Here is a 17,970-nt window from a genome sequence, read left to right as displayed (position 1 = left end):
GACTGCAAAACCACTAGCCATATTGGACTCTCCCAAGCCTCCAGTTCTTACAAATGTTACCTTCTTACTTCATTCTTTCCCGTCTTGTTTTCAATACATGTCCCACCCAGTTTGAAAAGCAACGTGATGAAATGCCCTAGTTCCAATCCTAAATAATTTATTCTTCTGCTCTAAATTATGTTGAAGAAACTGAAGAATTGTGTCCCTCAACTTTGCAATGTCACATTTGATACCAGTAAAATCCAAAATTCCTATGTATGGGCTATTTTCCTAAGCACTAGATGTTTTAAGCACCTTATAATTCCAGGCCAAAACCCTTCTTAGCTTAAATGTAGTCAATAACTGGCCTACAAAGTAAAATGCTCCATTTTAAATATTACCTGTGGAGACCCTGAGAGGCATTCCCTGGGTTAGAGAGACCCAAGAAGCTTCCCTCAAAAGCTGTTAAGACCCCATTGACTCCTTCCCTTGTTCCTATGTTGCTCAGCCACTCCCTTCCTATTCCCATTGGCCCTCATCTTTGTACTGCCCGGATGCCCCTGTTCAGCCCGGATCTCTTGAGACACAGAAACCTAGCCTCTCCCCATGAGTGAGCCCTTGGACCCTGAACATCTCACCACGCGGCTGAATTAAACGTGTGGATATTATGCAAAGGCCCTTTTTGCTTCCTTACCCTGGATTTTACTAGCAGCAATTCCGGCTGCAACAATTACTAGGGGGTAGGACCAGCGTATGTTGACTTTATTATGGATTATTCTTATGTGACACTGTCTTGGGGTGATTTTATGATGGTACTTTATTCCCTAATCATATGCTTTATGCCCAGAAGTGTCTGCGATATCTTTAAGATGAACCAGGAGGCGGGACCGGAGCCTGGCAACGCCGCCGGGTGCGGACTCCTTTCAGTCTCTCTCACCGGTATGCTCCGGACGGGGTGGATGGGGGATGCTGCATTGTTCCTTTTGTTGGATTGTTTTTTTACTAGCTTGAAGCCAGAAGTTTTTTCCCATCCCTTCCCCTAGCTTGGAGGCTGTACCAGGAATCCTCTCGGCAGCTTTTGGGTTTTTTTTTCTCCTTGAACTGTTTTCAGCTTCGCTTTGTGAAAAACGCCAATCACTTGTTTTTAAAATTTTTAAAAGTTTAATAGTAATGAAATAGTTAAAAAGAATAGTAACACAATTAGAGTAATAACAATTTGGACAAATTGAATTAGGACACTATGAGACAATAAAAACAAAGAGTTACGGACGTCCGGGTACCTTTTTCTGGGCATCACGAGCCCAAAAAAGGACCCCTGCTAACAAAGGATTAACCCTTAAGAACAATAGCCTGTTGCATATTCACACACTTCATACATGATGCATAAATTCCATTCAAACACAGGATTTTGTCTGGTCATTGTCAACTTCTTCCTTCTAAACCTAAGAGCGCCTTCAAGGCAGGAAGAAGTTCATTTCTTTTGATAAGAAGTCAATAAATTCCCTTTCTCTGAAGGATTTAGGTGTCCTGTGGCTGCTATCTCCCTGCAAGTCCTTTCTGTTACACAAAGCATCTTACATAGCATAGTTTCTATTTTAACAATTTTTATGATCTAAAACTATATTTAACACAGTTCTTAAGAAAATTAATACAGCATTACTTTCTAACACAATACATATAATATTCATTTTAATATTTGCAAAAAGCCAATCATAAAATGAAATAAACAGGGCAGAAGACTTTTTCTCCTTTTAATGTCTTTATTAAAAGTGATCAGCTCAGGATTGGGCAGCTCGACGGGTCTGAAGTCTCTGTTGTCTCTTCCAGGGCGACAAGGAGGAGGAGGATATGTGCAGCTTTGTCCACTAGGGGCAGAGCTGGGGGTCCAGACCTCGTGGGAGTCCTTAGGGCGAGGTGACCCCTGGTCTTCACTCCACAGTCTCGCCCCTCTTCCCGGTCCCGGCATCAGGACGACTCCCGCATTCAGGGTGAGAGGGACTACAAAGGTGTTCAGCATCTCTGCAGGCTCCGCACTCCGTTCTTCACGTCTAGACATCACTCCAATCTCTCAATTCTTAGTTGGCTCGTTGTTTTGGGGGTCTTTTTAGCAAGGTAGAAGCAGTAGCTTCTCATGGCATGCTGGTCTTGGGGTTATTTTGCATGTCTCCCCCCCCTCCTAAGTCTCTTCTCCTCACTGTTTGGGGAGGTCCCCACCCTTCACTGTCCCAAAGAAGAGCCATTAACCCGGCCTCAGCTAGGGCTTTTACTGATAAAAAACAACTATTAATAACAATGACCTGTAATTACCATAACACACAAGCAGCACCCCAGCAGCAACAGTGGTAACCTTTTTCTCACAAAAAAACATGGCAGATTTTTGTTTATAACAGTCCCCCCTCTTTTTCTTTGACAAGAGCGCAAATTTAAGCTTGCATCAACATACAATTTTTTACTCAGGAGCTTAATATTTAATTTTTTGTATTGATTATAAATTTCTTGATCACTCTGGTAATCATGGTTACTTAACTTCGTTACCTTTCTTGGTTTCTTTAGGTTGGTCTGCATGACCAATACTACTTTAATGAAGCAGGGAAACAAGCATAGTAAAAAGAGCAATCTTCCAAGTATATGCATAGTGAGAAAACCTTTTTCCCATACACTCTTATTGAAAATCCATAGATTCTCCCACCAACTGGAATCAAGTGTAGGAGTTTGTTCTTTTTTATTTACACATGCTAATTTTTTTATTATGCTTGAAATGTTTCTGATAATTGCATTCTAATTTTTAATACTCCCTGGAGCCTGATGATTCTGTTTAACATAAATATTGGAGTCTGAACTTGGCTTTTACAATTTAGGATTTTCTCAACTTTTATTGCACTTTGCTTCTTCTGTTTGGTTTCTCCTAAATCATTGTATATAGGAACTCCTAAACTTGATTCAGTTTCTTTGGGTAATAAGAAGAAAGCTGATTTTATTATTCTAGCTGTGTAGCTGTCAGACCAGTCTCCTGACAATTTAGTGTATGCTGTAGTACTAGAGATCAAAACTAGGTGTTTAGAGCTCTCCCGAAATGTGTTATCAGTTTCTGTTGGGCATTCCTTATATTTACACAGTTCTTTCATTTTCCAAGACGGGTTTATCCCTTTTTCAGTATACTGATAACATGCATATACTTCATAGTAGGTACACTTGTCTCTTTCTCTTTTCTCAACAGACTCTAATTTGTTTGGATCTCTTGGGATCCACTGGGTAGCTGAATACTTTACTGTTGAATACTTGTTGCAAACCATCTTTCTTACTGTTTTTACTATTTCTTTTCTTTTTACTAGATTTACTGAGCTTATTTCAGCAGCATCAAATTCAAAGCACAACCAGGCTTCTCCTATTAGGGAACTCGCCCAGGAGTGGCTGCCTAAAAGTGGCAGTATTGTGTGCTATCCAATACATTCTCTTATTTTTCTGATAAAGGACCAATTGGAAGAGGTTAACACGGTTAGGGTTAGAATTGATGTGGACTCTAGACAAGGAGCTCACTTCTTCCTCCTCATAGCGAGGTTGGTAGCACTCATTGCATGGCTCTGCTGGGCTCCCCAGAGCACCATCAGCAATCAGAGCCATCATTACTACTCTTCCCAAGAATCCGGTATGGGTCATCTTGCACAGCCTGCCCACCTGGCCTTGCATCTTGGGGAATTTTACTGTGAAGAAGCTTCCAAGCTCTTTAGGGTCTCTTCTACCTGCTTTTCTGGTTATACGTCTCTTGGTCTGTTCCCTACCAAATTTGGTTTCTCTTAGGGGAGTGCTCTGTAGAGGATTAACCTGGAGTCTTTAGAACTAACTGGGGGAATTTAACCAGAATTGCTTATTTACAGTCTTAAACTTTTTGCCAACATAGTTTACACAGAACTGTCTTGACACATTTTAAGCAACGTTAGAGCTCTGATACCAATTATTTTCCCATACAGTCCAGTCTTTTTGACTTTTCCTTCTGAGAGTCAACTTTTAATCACAGTATACTCAGGTGAATTAACTTGTGAAGTGGATGAATCTTGTCCAGTGCCCAGAGGTGAGAGTGGTGTGGACTCTGGCCCAATGCCAGAGGGAAAAACTGGGACTCTGGCCCAATGCCAGAAGGAGAATGGGGTGGAGTCCGGTCCAATGCCAGAGGAAAAAACTGACTTTGAATCCTGGTCCAATGCCAGGGGGTGAGAGTGATGTGGGTCGAACCTTTTTCTTTTCCACTGCACAGTCGAATTAGCAATGTGGAGTACCTGAAACAGGCTTTCAAATATAGCCATTAATGGTCTGCTATTTTATGATTCTATCAAAGTCAGTTTCTCTGCTTAATGTTATTGGTCAACTTCTCTTTTTCCATAGCTTGCATGTTTCTCTCATCAACTTCTGCATACTCTGTATTTTGCAAGGAGCTGTATTTCTGTTAGCTAACTTAACTCCCAAATTGCTTTTATTCTCCTATTTTTCTGCGTATATAACTTACTGGTTTTCGGTTCTATTTTCAAGATCTTATCTATTTATCTCTTGCTTCTGTTTCTTTCTTTCACTTACAGCTTAAATACTACTTTTATTTCAACCCCTTACACTTAATTTTTTTTTCTTACACTATTCTTCTACAAAATACACTTCCCTCTAAGGAGATGTGGCAAAACTTATAATGCACAATCCACATTTCCTCTATTCTAATTGGTCTACATACACTCTCTTTTATTTCTCATTCACTTTCACACATTCCTTCACACCCTCAAAACACAAACTGGATCATTATTGCTGGAAAATCACGGGTCCCTGTGGCTCCCCTCACCTTGGGGTTGGCCCACTAAATGAGCCTTGCTTGGTCTTATCCTATGCAAGTTATTACACCTCCAGAGCTCAGTCCCCAAGGGGACTGGGTGCCAGAAGCCAGCTCGCTCTCAGACCAAGGCTGTGGGACAGCCCTAGCAAGCAGGGAATATTCAGCTCTTAGTGATTAGGCAGCTCTTATTATTTCAAGCTCTTTGCTTGCTAGGTAGCTTTTTCCCTTGGCCTAAGGCTCCAGCAGACGGTAGAGAGAGGAGAAGCAGAAGACGATGGCTGTTCCACGAGTATGGCTTTATTGGAGGGTCCGTGAAGGGTCGCAGCTCTTCTTCTTCCGAGTTAGTAGGGATACAGTATGCTACTTTTATACCCTTGGCCCAGATCCAATCTTGACCAATGGCAAAGGTGTTAGAGTGACCATAAGTGACCAGTAGTAGGGTTGACAACATATTGCCTTACATGGCTATAGGGATAAGGTACAAGGCGGATGTCTCTGGAGACAGGAAACTTCTTTGCCGCTGTGTCAGCATTCTATTCTTCAAGGGGCCCTGGCTAAACCTGAGGGGTTTACTACAGCCCACAGGTCTCAGTATCTCTGGGCCTCTTGGAAGGGCCCTGACTCTGGTTGCCTCTGGTGCACATTCACCTGTGAGGCTGTCTGCGTGTCACTCACGCTCTTACAGCTACGGCTCCCTCCCAGGCCCAGGGAACACTAGTCTGGTTTGCAGGTCACACACACACTTCCACTGCCCCCCTTCCCACCTGCCCGGGAAGTTGAGGCTGACTTTGCTTGTGACTCACTCTCACACACACAACAAGACAACAATAAGGTACCTTTATTTTTCACAAGACTTATTACAAGTTTAGTGTTACTGGACAGTTTTGGTGCTATTGGATATCCTTTCTACCTAGGTGTTTTTGTCTAACTTCAGATGTTTTTTCACTATACTATACTTTTTAGTACTTTGTTGAGACAGGACTTATCTGCTCCTGTATTTACTCAAAAATTCTAATTCTTCATTTAGGGGTCCCACCTCAAAGTTTACCAAGGGCTCTTCTAGATGTTGCATCAGGTCCCCTAAAGTGTAAAGCCCCTAACCCTCTAATCGTCACCTCTAAGGATCTTCCCTAAATTATCTTGTTGTTTGGCTATTGCCTCATTGAGACTGAGCTTTCTACAGAACCTCCTGACATTTCCTGCATCTCCACAGTAATAGAAATATCGTTCTCTCAAAGGGACTTGAGGTCTCTCCATCCCTCTTGTACCTGGCAGTACTGGCCTATCCTTGCCTCCTCCTGGTGGTGGACCTGCCCACCCCACACTTTCTCTAGCTACAGCAACCGTGATCCTAGCCTTGGCCTTTGTGTTTTCTATGTCCCTCCTTACATGCACCTTCGATGCTTCTCTTAATAACTCATTAATGTCCTTTTTGGCCAATCTTCAATCTTTTCCAGTTTTCTCCATACATCTGGCCAAGATTTGGTAACAAATTGGACTTTGAGCAGCACTTGACCTTCTAGGGTGTCTGGGTCTATTCTAGAGTACAACTGGAAGTTCCGCTTTAGGTGGTTAAGCCAGGGAGCAGGAGCTTCATCCTTCTCTTGTGCACCCTCAAATGCCAATTTGGTATTAGTTCCTTTGGGAACTGACTCTTTGATCCCCTGTATTGTTAAAGACCTATATTCCATCATGGCCTTCCTCCTCTCCTCCTGATTAGGGTTCCAGCTGGGATCTGTTAGTGGCAATTTCTGTTCACCTGATGGCACCTGGGGTCTTGGATGGTTATTTTTCTCCCAAATTCTTATGCTAGCTGCTCTAATCATCTGGACCTCTTCTGGGGAAAATAATATATTTAGGATGGAATTCATCTCCCCCAAAGTGTAGATATTTGGACCTAAAAATTGATCCACTTGGTCAGCGATGCCCACTGGGTCCTCAACTAATTGCCCCAACTCTTTCTTGAATCCTCTCACCTCAGAAGCAGTTAGAGGAGCATTCACAAAGCCAACACCTCCCGCTACTCCTCCCATAGGAACTTCTCTGAGGGGAAAGAGTCTCTCTGCCTTGGAGGTCTTGGATCTGGTACTACAGTACGGCCCATTTTCAGATGCCAAACTACTAGTTTGAGGGGTATCTGGGTTACCCTGAACGTTCTAACCATCAGCAGGTGTATTTGGTGATAGCTGTTTACCGGGCAAGGAGGCATTTGTGTCCCAACTGGGAGGAGGTAAAGGGACAGCAATAGGAGGGGGAGAAGAGCTTGGGTACATATTAAGTGGAGCTGGAGAAGTGGTGGAGAATGCAGCAGGTGGAGTAGGCACTTGTGGTGATGCAGAAGGCACTGGAGGAGCCGATGGGGGTGGTGAAGGAGTGGTTACTGGGGGATACTGGGTTTATCATAGGGGAAGCTGAAGAGGTAGAAGGAGGAATTTGAGCAAGTGGTAATGAGATGGCAGCCGGGAGAAGAACTGGACCTGCCATTTGAGGTGCTTGAGGAAGAGGATTATAAGGTCGAGCGGCAGCAGGAGGCAAATTATCCAGGGGATCCCATCTTTTACTAATTCCGTCATCCCCTCCTTCATTCCCCTCTTTCTTCTTCTGTACCTTACAAATTCGCACCCCTTCATCCCCAATAGCATTCTTTAACCACCAAGCTACATACAATAATTGCTCAGGATCTGTATCTCCTTGAGCTGTCAGATAATTATTTAATCGTTGGCACATCCACTTGTCCCTTGCCCAACACCAAGGTCATCCTCCTTGCACCTCTAACTCCGGCCAGACTTCTACACAGTAGTGGATCATCTTCACCTTATCTAATCCCTCCGTGGCCTCTATAGAATCCCATTTCTCTAACAGTTCTCCTAAGGGACTATTGGGAGGTATATCCCTCAGTCTCTTGCCAGTCTTTTTACGATTACACCCTCCCATTTTTCAGGTCTGAACAGTAAAAAAATCCCAAAGGTGCCTCTACTGACAGGTGATTTCAAGAAAAAATTATTTACCTGATGATCAGGACTTTATACTGAAACAACTGCCTGATCTCTTGATTGCCTATCTTTCCTAACATCAGGTCTTATATCTATCAGGACTTCAACATATGAAACCCCGGCCTAAGAAGCCGGTTCGTGCCTGACTCCCCTCTGTCAGGAAAAACAACTGCCTGATTTCTAGTTTGCCTAACCTTCCAATTTTTAGGCCTCACCGTATCAGGACTTAAAAACAAACCGCAGCCTCCTTCGCTGGGATTTGCGCCTGGCCCCTTTGTCAGGACTTACTTTGCCTGCAGGGCTTGTGAGCTACCCGAATCCTTCTCGGGACTTACAATCTGCCATACTTCCCTCTGTCAGGACCTATTTTTGCTGCGTGCCACTCATACAACTATTCCCTCCGCACGCCTGGAGGGGGGGGCCCCTTTATTCCCCCTTTAGGAGACGACTCACTCACACTAATTCCACACGCTTCTCACTGTTCCCGGCCGGCTTCCTCGCGGAAGACGGAAACGCAGTACTGAGGGGTCCCTCTCACTTCAAAGGTCCGGCTGCCGGCCTTGTCTCAATCACAAACACACACGCTCGTCTCCCACTCCCGCCACCGGATTTCTCACCAGTCTGTTGCTCTGGTGCTCCTCTGCATCCCTGGTCCTGAGCCGATGTCTCTGGTCCTGATAGCCAGCTGTCCTGGAGGTCCAAGATGGCCAGTCCTGGTGTCCTCTTCTGATGTGGCTATCCTGGACGAGACCCCAGCTGAAATAAACAGGGCAGGAGAATTTTTCCCCATTTTAATGCCTTTATTAAAAGTGATCAGCTCAGGATTGGGCAGCTCGACGCGTCTGAAGTCTCCGTCGTCTCTTCCAGGGCGACGAGGAGGAGGAGGATATGTGCAGCTTTGTCCACTAGGGGCAGAGCTGAGGGTCCAAACCTTGTGGGAGTCCTTAGGGAGAGGTGACCCCTGGTCTTCACTCCACAGCCTCGCCCCTCTTCCTGGTCCCGGCATCGGGACGACTCCCGCATTCAGGGTGAGAGGGACTACAAAGGTGTTCAGCATCTCTGCAGGCTCAGCACTCTGTTCTTCACGTCTAGACATCACTCCAATCTCTCAATTCTTAGTTGGCTCGTTGTTTTGGGGGTCTTTTTAGCAAGGTAGAAGCAGTAGCTTCTCATGGCATGCTGGTCTTGGGGTTATTTTGCATGTCTCCCCCCCCTCCTAAGTCTCTTCTCCTCACTGTTTGGGGAGGTCCCCACTGTCGTGGGGTGACAGCCTTTATCTCAATATCCTGTGTTGTGTCTGGCAGCTGTGCCTTTCCCCCCTCCCCCGCCCCCGGCCGTCGTGCTGCGGCGGGATATGGAAGAGGGGGGGGGGGGGGGTGTGTGACCAGGCACTTTTGCTTTTGGCTTTTGCTGCTTGGCTGGGCTAGCCGCTTGCTTGCTTGCTTGCTTGCTTTCTGCTTTTTGCACTGTTTTTTTTTTCCCTTTTCTTTTGTTCTCTTTTTCTTACCCCCCCCGAAGATACTGGACCGGCTCCGGACCTGACCTGAGCACTCCAGGACACCCGGAGCCTGCTAGAGAAGCTCGGCGCCCTTCACAACACAGTCTGGTCTCTTTTCTTTTCTTGTGTTGGGGAGTGTTCTTTTGTTACTTGCAAATAAATAGGTTTTGTTTTCCACTTTGCTCCTGCGAGAAATTCCTTCCCGAACCCGGTGTTGGGGGAGGGGTGGTTGGAGGTTTGTTTTGTTTTGGGGGGCTCCCTTTTGGAGATTTCCCCCAATTTGTCCGAAACCATTGTTCTGGTTTGACATTGGCACAAGGCCAAATGCCCACATGAAAATACACCTTCTCTGGTGTCTGCTTTGAGATTTTGACCAGGAATAAACAAAGCAGGCTCTCACTTGAAAAAGAAGAAAAGTTTATTAACTAAACTACAAAGACAATTACTAAACTACACACAAAAGGAAGAAAAAGGAAAAAAAAAGAAAAAAAAAAAGAAAACACAAGGAAAATGAAAACCTCACAAAAACACTCTCCTCCTCCTCCTCCCCCCCCAAATTCCCAATACAATACAATCCAAAATCAATTCTGGGTCCAGCACCACCCTTTAGAATGCTCACCTTCAGTTCCTCAAGAGGAGAGGGAGTCCTTCCATGTGTCGTGGTGGCCTTTTCCGTCCTTGTTCCGGTGCTCTCACCACCGGACCAGAATCAGGGCTGCTTCCAGGGTTGTCCTTTTAAGGAGGCTGTGTCCAGTTCCAGAGAAGCTCAATCTCTCACCTCTGGGACATCTGTCCCCCCCATATTTTATATACCCCCTGGGGCCGAGGGGTACCCACACTGAATCTTCTTTGGCTCTTGGACATTTCTCCCCCTGGTCTCAGTCTCTGTATTCCAGGGAAACATAGCTCTGTCCATGGCTACACAAAAGAGTCCAGCATAAAATGCCACTCCCTCTTCTCCGTCTTTCCAACATTTCTCACTCTCTCTCTCTGGTCCAGACTTTCATCACTCACTCATCTCCTTCGTCCTCCCCCACTCTTATCTCTCGTCTATGAAGGGTTAGTGTTCTGTGAAATTTTCATTGTCCAAAGAAAGGGTTAAAAACTCCTCCAAGCGGCTGGACTCCTGGCTGCACTCCCCCCCACCATCTCCTCAGCCGGGCTGCCTGCTACCAGCACATGTTTACTGCTTTCAAGGTAACGGCACACAAACACCGGCTGCACTTTCTCTGTCTGTCTCCAAAGGGGGGGTTGGGGGGGGGGGGGGGGCCGGGGGGGGAAGAACAGGCTGCCCATTGCTTCCCGGCATTTCTCTATTTTCTTCCTTCCACCCTTGGGGCCAGGCCTACCTCTCCCAGGCCGGGCCGCATGGCTTTTCCCCTCCCCCAGCCCAGCCAGCAACTGGACCGGGGGAGAGACTCAACTCCTTCACCGCAGGAAATCCAAAGAGGTACTGCCAGGGGGAGACCCCTGCTTTTACCCTGTGTTCTCGGAGGTGGATCCCATTTGCCCAGTGGTTAGGCCAGATGGCAATATTCAAAACTGACCACTCATTGGCCCCATCCACACAGCATCCCAGAAATCCTCTTTCCGGGTCAAACCATGACAACCAGGACAGTATATTTTTGGTGCGTTGGCCGGGAAACGGAGGCCAAAAACAGCGGGAAAAAAACCTATAACAATAATATTTTGGTTTTGGTTGTTTTGTGGGCATATTGGTGATTTATAATGTCATTTGGAGTGGAAGCTTGCCGGTTTTTCTGGTCCCTAGGGGTTTTTGAAGTTTTAATATCTTTGTGGTCCCTAGGGTTATTTCCTTACCCGAAAATAGCTCTGGTGTTGTCCCTAATAAGTAGCTTTTGTAAGTGGGGGGCACTAACCAGAGTAATCATTGTGCTGGCCTTATGTGTGATGATGTGTCGGATAAAAATGCTGGACTTTATTTCAGGAATGTATGGATTGTTGTCATGGCTGTGTACTCAGTTTGTTTGGGAAGAAGAGGGGGAAGGGGCTTTTCAGCCTTTGTCTTCCTTCTTCTCCTACAAATTGTTGACATCTCTATTAGAAAATACTGAATTTCCCCTGAGTTTGAAAGAAACCATCTTTCTGGCATTTAATTTATTAGGCCTTTTCTATACTGTCTGGAGTGTATATAAAATGAAAGCTGAGATTTCTAGAGGGGTTAGAGAGACTCCTGATTCAGGAGTAAAACAAAGCAGGAAAAATCTTGACTGGAGTGGGAAATGGGAGGATATGGGCCAGACTTTAAAGGAATTTTCTGATCCTATAGACTGGGACGTTTCATCTGATCAAATTCAGAATCCAGTCGAGGTGGCAAAGTATTTGAGGGAGAAGTGCCATGGTAATACTAAGGAAGAAAGGATTACTGCAGTGAGCTGGGCCTTGGCGTTTGTTTACCGTACTCTGCTAGATACTGTGGAGCAGCAGATAGCAGAAAGGGAACAGGGAGATAAGTTAGTTGCTATCCCAGTGACCCAGGCTGCAGCTAACATCGCAGGCTCCAGGCTAGTAGCTGAATCAGACAATAGGCCCCAAACCATGGCTGTTGCAGCTAATACAAGAGGTGGAAAGTGTAAAGGCAAGACCGATCGAAAGGTGGAGGATGATGAGGATGATGCAGAAGAAGGACCCTCACCAAAATCAGAGGCCACATCAAGGGGCACAAAATCTGGAGCTAATATTGACTCCTTTTCTCTGAAGGACCTCAGAGGCCTAAGAAAGGATTACAGTCGACAACCAGACGAATCTATAATTAGTTGGTTAGTCCGCCTTTGGGATGCTGCAGGGGAGGTTACGATTTTGGATGGTACTGAAGCGATGCATTTGGGATCCCTGTCACATGATCCTGCCATCGATCAAGGTATGATGAGGGGGGCTAACCCTCACAGCCTCTGGGAACGGGTCCTAAGAAGCGTAGCAGAACGATACTTGTGTACGGATGATCTCTATATGCAGCAGACACAGTGGAAGACCATAGAACAGGGGATCCAACGCCTGAGAGAGATGGCGGTGGCAGAGCTCATTTTCTCAGATGACACAACAACTAGGAATCTGGACCTGGTACCATGCACTCCTGTAATGTGGAGGCAACTTGTGCGACTTGGGCCACCTGAATACGCTTCTGCCCTAGCAATAATGAAGCGAGATGATACATATGAGACTGTGCTCGATATGGCAAAGAAGCTTCGAGCGTACACAGATGCTGTGCATGGCCCAACTCATGCCAGAATTGCAGCAGTGGAAACCCAACTGCAGAAACTAGAGGACAAAATAGAGGAGAATCATAAGAAACTCCGGGAAGAGATTAAGGAGGACCTTATTCAAATCTCAGCTGTACAAATTAGAAGCCCTGGTGTCCAACGCTGGCGCTCCTTTGATGGGGAGAGAAGGTACATCCCACAGGCTGAGTTATGGTTTTTTCTGCGTGAGTCTGGAGAAGACAAGAGGAGATGGGATGGAAAACCCACCGCTGCTTTGGCACAACGGGTGCGTGATTTGAAGAAAAGAGAAAGTATCCCCAAAAAGATAGCAGCTCCGGTCGCTCGTAGCTGAGATGTTAAGTATGATGATGACGATGACATGTCCGATCCCCTTGAAGGAACTTCTAAGGCATATGCCCAAGGAAAGAAGGACAATCTGGCTTAGAGGGGCCCTGCCTCCAGCCAGGAAGAGGCACGGGAGAACCGGGTTTTTTGGAAGGTGTGGATCAGATGGCCTGGTACATCAGAGCCACAAGACTATGAAGCATTGGTTGACACTGGATCACAATGTACCTTAGTGCCATCGGAACACCTGGGGACAGAACCTGTTTCCATTGCTGGAGTGACGAGGGGATCGCAACAGTTGACTTTGTTGGAAGCTGAGGTGAGCTTGACTGGGAAGGAGTGGCAGGAACATCCGATTGTGACTGGTCCAGAGGCTCTGTGTATTTTGGGCATAGACTTCCTCCGGAATGGCTATTACAAAGATCCTAAGGGATTCAGGTGGGCTTTTGGAATAGCTGCAGTGGAGATAGAGGGTATTAAACAATTGAATACCTTGTCTGGACTATCAGAGAACCCATCTGCAGTAGGACTCTTGAAGGTAGAGGAGCAGCGAGTGCCAATTGCCACCTCAACAGTGCACCGCAGGCAGTACCGGACGAATCGAGATGCCGTGATCCCCATCCACAAGATGATCCGAGAGCTGGAGAGCCAAGGGGTGGTCAGTAAAACCCACTCACCCTTTAACAGCCCTATCTGGCCCGTGCGAAAATCTGACAGAGAATGGAGATTGACTGTGGACTATCGTGCCTTGAATGAAGTGACTCCACCACTGAGTGCGGGTGCACCGGACATACTGGAACTGCAGTATGAGCTGGAGTCCAAGGCAGCAAAGAGGTACGCCACCATTGATATAGCTAACGCGTTTTTCTCCATCCCTCTGGCAGCAGAATGCAGGCCTCAGTTTGCTTTTACATGGAGGGGAGTGCAGTATACCTGGAACCGACTGCCCCAGGGGTGGAAACACAGTCCTACCATCTGTCATGGACTGATCCAGGCTGCACTAGAAGAGGGTGAGGCTCCAGAACATTTACAATATATTGATGATATCATTTTTTGGGGGAACACGGCAATAGAAGTGTTCGAGAAAGGAGAGAAGATAATTCATATTCTCCTGGACGCCGGATTTGCCATTAAGAAGAGCAAAGTCAAGGGACCTGCCCGAGAAATTCAGTTCTTGGGGGTGAAGTGGCAAGATGGACGTCGTCAGATTCCTGCGGATGTTATTGACAAAATCACTGCTATGTCCCCACCAACTGATAAGAAGGAAACACAAGCTTTCTTAGGTGCTATAGGTTTCTGGAGGATGCACATCCCTGAGTATAGTCAGGTTGTGAGACCCCTTTATCTGGTTACCCGCAAGAAGAACGACTTCCATTGGGGCCCTGAGCAGCAGCAAGCTTTCGTCCAGATCAAGCAGGAGATCGCTCATGCTGTAGCCCTTGGTCCAGTCAGGACGAGACCAGATGTGAAGAACGTGCTCTACTCTGCAGCCGGGAGCCATGGTCTGTCCTGGAGCCTTTGGCAAAAGCTACCTGGCGAGACCCGAGGCCGACCATTGGGATTTTGGAGTCGGAGCTACAGGGGGTCTGAAGATAACTATACTCCAACAGAAAAGGAAATCTTGGCCGCCTATGAAGGAGTCCAAGCCGCCTCGGAGGTGATTGGTACAGAGGCACAACTCCTTCTGGCACCCCGACTACCGGTGCTGGGATGGATGTTCAGAGGAAAGGTTCCCTCTACCCATCATGCCACCAGTGCTACTTGGAGTAAGTGGATTGCCCTCATTACGCAGCGCGCTCGAATTGGGAAGTTAAATCGCCCTGGGATTCTAGAAATAATTACAAATTGGCCCGAAGGTGAAAGCTTTAGTGTCGCAGATGAGGAACAAGAGCCAGTGACCTGGGTTGAGGAAGCTCCGCCATACAATCAGTTGCCAGTAGAAGAAACAAGTTACGCCCTATTCACTGATGGTTCTTGTCGTGTCATAGGGATGAAACGGAGGTGGAAAGCAGCTGTATGGAGTCCCACTCGACGGGTTTCAGAGGCTACTGAAGGAGAGGGTGAATCCAGTCAATTTGCTGAAATCAAAGCTATTCAACTGGCCCTAGGTATTGCAGAGAGAGAGAAGTGGCCAAGGCTCTATTTGTATACCGATTCTTGGATGGCAGCCAACGCTCTATGGGGATGGCTGAAGAGATGGAAAGAGGCCAACTGGCAGCACAGAGGAAAACCAATTTGGGCTGCGGAAGAGTGGAAGGATATCGCTACTCGGTTAGAGAAGTTACCTGTGAAGGTTCGCCATGTAGATGCCCATGTCCCCAGAAGTAGAGCTAATGAAGAGCAGCAAAACAACCAGCAGGTACATCAGGCTGCAAAGATAGGGGAGTTGAAGATAGATCTCGACTGGGAGCATAAGGGAGAGTTATTCTTAGCATGATGGGCCCATGATGCCTCAGGCCACCAGGGTAGAGATGCCACCTAAAAGTGGGCACGAGACCGAGGGGTGGATCTAACCATGGACAGTATCTCTCAGGTTATTCGTGACTGTGAGACGTGCTCTGCCATTAAGCAGGCCAAGCGACTGAAGCCCCTCTGGTATGGGGGGCGGTGGTCTAAGTACAAATACGGGGAGGCCTGGCAGATTGATTACATCACACTGCCTCAAACCCGCCAGGGCAAGCGCTATGTACTAACCATGGTAGAAGCCACCACAGGATGGTTGGAAACCTACTCTGTGTCTCATGCTACAGCCCGTAACACTATCTTGGGCCTTGAGAAGCAGGTCCTTTGGAGGCACGGTACTCCCGAGAGAATTGAGTCGGATAATGGAACTCATTTTAAAAGCAATCTTATTAATACTTGGGCTAGGGAACATGGCATCGAGTGGGTATACCGTATCCCCTATCATGCACTGTCGGATTCCCGGCTGTTTAAATAGCCTGGAAAGGCCCGGGGTGGCCTTGGACAGCCCGCGCTTCAAAGGACGAGAAGAGGCTTCAGATCTTTTCTCGGTCTCGGTGTTTATTAATTGTTTATTTAAAAGATTTTTTCTCGGCCCGACAGAGGTCTGCTCAGCAGCCAGCCATGAGCACACTCCGAGCCCCCCGGGGCGGTCACCTATCTTTATACTCAAAGTTACGTATACAATATTTATCATTTTTCCCCAATACCTTTTACCCTTATTAACCAGTGCACTTTTAGTAATAACCAATCCTAAAGTGCCACCATCACCACAGAAGATGGAGGAGAAGAAGAAGAAGAAGAAGGACAGGACACACCCCAATTCCTCCATCTTACTTCTCTAAACCCCCCTGTACAGAAATCCTAACTCTGTGTTTCACTCTCTAATTAACTTATCCCTTCACCATTCACCCCGGTGAAATCCTCCTATCCTCATACAGGTGTCGTCTCCTGTGTAGGATCAAAGTCCAGCCACCAGACACTTCTGGCAACATTCCAGGACTCCCGAACCCCCCAAGGGTGGTCTCGGTGACTCGGCACCTCAGTCCTGAGGTGCTGAGATCCCACAATGCACCAGCTGCAGGGAAGGTGGAAAGGTACAATGGATTGTTAAAAACCACCTTAAAAGCATTGGGTGGGGGGTCTTTAAAAAACTGGGAGCAGCATTTGGCAAAGGCTACCTGGTTAGTTAACACTCGAGGTTCCACCAACCGAGCGGGTCCTGCTCAGTCTGAGCTCCTTAATATAGTAGATGGGGATAAAGCCCCAGTGGCCCATGTCAGAGGTTTGTTGGGAAAGACAGTATGGATCAACCCTGCCTCGAGTACAGACAAACCCATCCGTGGGATTGTCTTTGCTCAAGGACCAGGTAATACATGGTGGGTAATGCAGAAAGATGGAACAACACGGTGTGTACCTCAGGGAGACCTGATTGTGGAATGAGACTCATATATGAATGTCATTGTTTGTTGAATGTGAGACAGAAGGAAACTGTAAGTGTCAAAGGTCTGAGCAAGTAAGATGAGAGAAATGCGTAAGTGTCAAAGGTGTAAGTGAAATGAATGTTTTTTTATTGTATGTTCACGATATGGGATAAGGGGTCCCCACTGTCGTGGGGTGACAGCCTTTATCTCAATATCGTGTGTTGTGTCTGGCAGCTGTGCCTTTCCCCTCTCCCTCCCCCCCCCCGGCCGTCTTGCTGCGGCGGGATGGGGAAGAGAGGGGGGGCGGGGTGTGACCAGGCACTTTTGCTTTTGGCTTTTGCTGCTTGGCTGGGCTAGCCGCTTGCTTGCTTGCTTGCTTGCTTTCTGCTTTTTGCGCTGGTTTTTTTTTCCCCTTTTCTTTTGTTCTCTCTTTCTTACCCTCCCCTGAAGATACTGGACCGGCTCCGGACTTGACGTAAGAGCTCCAGGACACCCAGAGCCTGCTAGAGAAGCTCGGCGCCCTTCACAACACAATCTGGTCTCTTTTCTTTTCTTGTGTTGGGGAGTGTTCTTTTGTTACTTGTAAATAAATAGGTTTTGTTTTCCACTTTGCTCCTCCGAGAAATTCCTTCCCGAACCCGGTGTTGGGGGAGGGGTGGTTGGAGGTTTGTTTTGTTTTGGGGGGCTCCCTTTTGGAGATTTCCGCTAATTTGTCCTAAACCAGGACAACCACCCTTCACTGTCCCAGAGAAGAGCCATTAACCCGGCCTCAGCTAGGGCTTTTACTGATAAAAAACAACTATTAACAACAATGACCTGTAATTACCACAACACACAAGCAGCACCCCAGCAGTAACAGTGGTAACCTTTTTCTCACCAAATACATTGGCAGATTTTTATTTATAACATAAAATACATGCATTTTTCACAATCCCCACTCTTATTCTTTGTAAATCATTTGGCTTGAGCAATATTTCTTATCTATTTGCATCTTCTGGACTATGCTGGGAAAATAAAACAGGGTATTACACAAGGAAGAAATTTTAAAACAGTTTTAAAACAAAATGAAAGATCTTAATTTCTTCTAATACATTACTCCACCAGCTAGATTTTAACATTGTTTTCTAATTTTTGGACTGGTACCTGGGTTATTATATGCATATTTATTTGTTTTTCTTTGATTTCTATTGCTTTTGCTAGAATGACTTTACTCTGGTCATCAATTTTCAACAATCTG

At 46.4% G+C, this 17,970-nt stretch overlaps 1 long non-coding RNA gene across 2 annotated transcripts; it reads right to left on the bottom strand.

The window, feature by feature from the left end:
- Positions 1 to 1,180: 1,180 nt before the first annotated feature.
- LOC141726925 (uncharacterized) lies at positions 1,181 to 10,564 on the bottom strand. 2 transcript variants are annotated; one of them, XR_012577887.1, is made up of 3 exons: positions 9,903 to 10,564; positions 8,403 to 8,541; positions 1,181 to 4,253 (listed from the first exon to the last, which is right to left on the bottom strand). It is a non-coding gene; the product is annotated as an uncharacterized LOC141726925 (long non-coding RNA). The 2 variants fall into 2 exon arrangements; XR_012577886.1 differs by having other exon boundaries at positions 1,181 to 4,263; positions 9,903 to 10,563.
- Positions 10,565 to 17,970: the final 7,406 nt, after the last annotated feature.

This window comes from Zonotrichia albicollis, chromosome W (genome assembly GCF_047830755.1).
Source record: "Zonotrichia albicollis isolate bZonAlb1 chromosome W, bZonAlb1.hap1, whole genome shotgun sequence".
In the NCBI taxonomy this organism is placed as follows: Eukaryota; Metazoa; Chordata; class Aves; order Passeriformes; family Passerellidae; genus Zonotrichia; species Zonotrichia albicollis.
The sequence above is the reverse complement of the archived record's forward strand: the minus strand, read 5'-3'. Positions and strand labels throughout refer to the sequence as shown.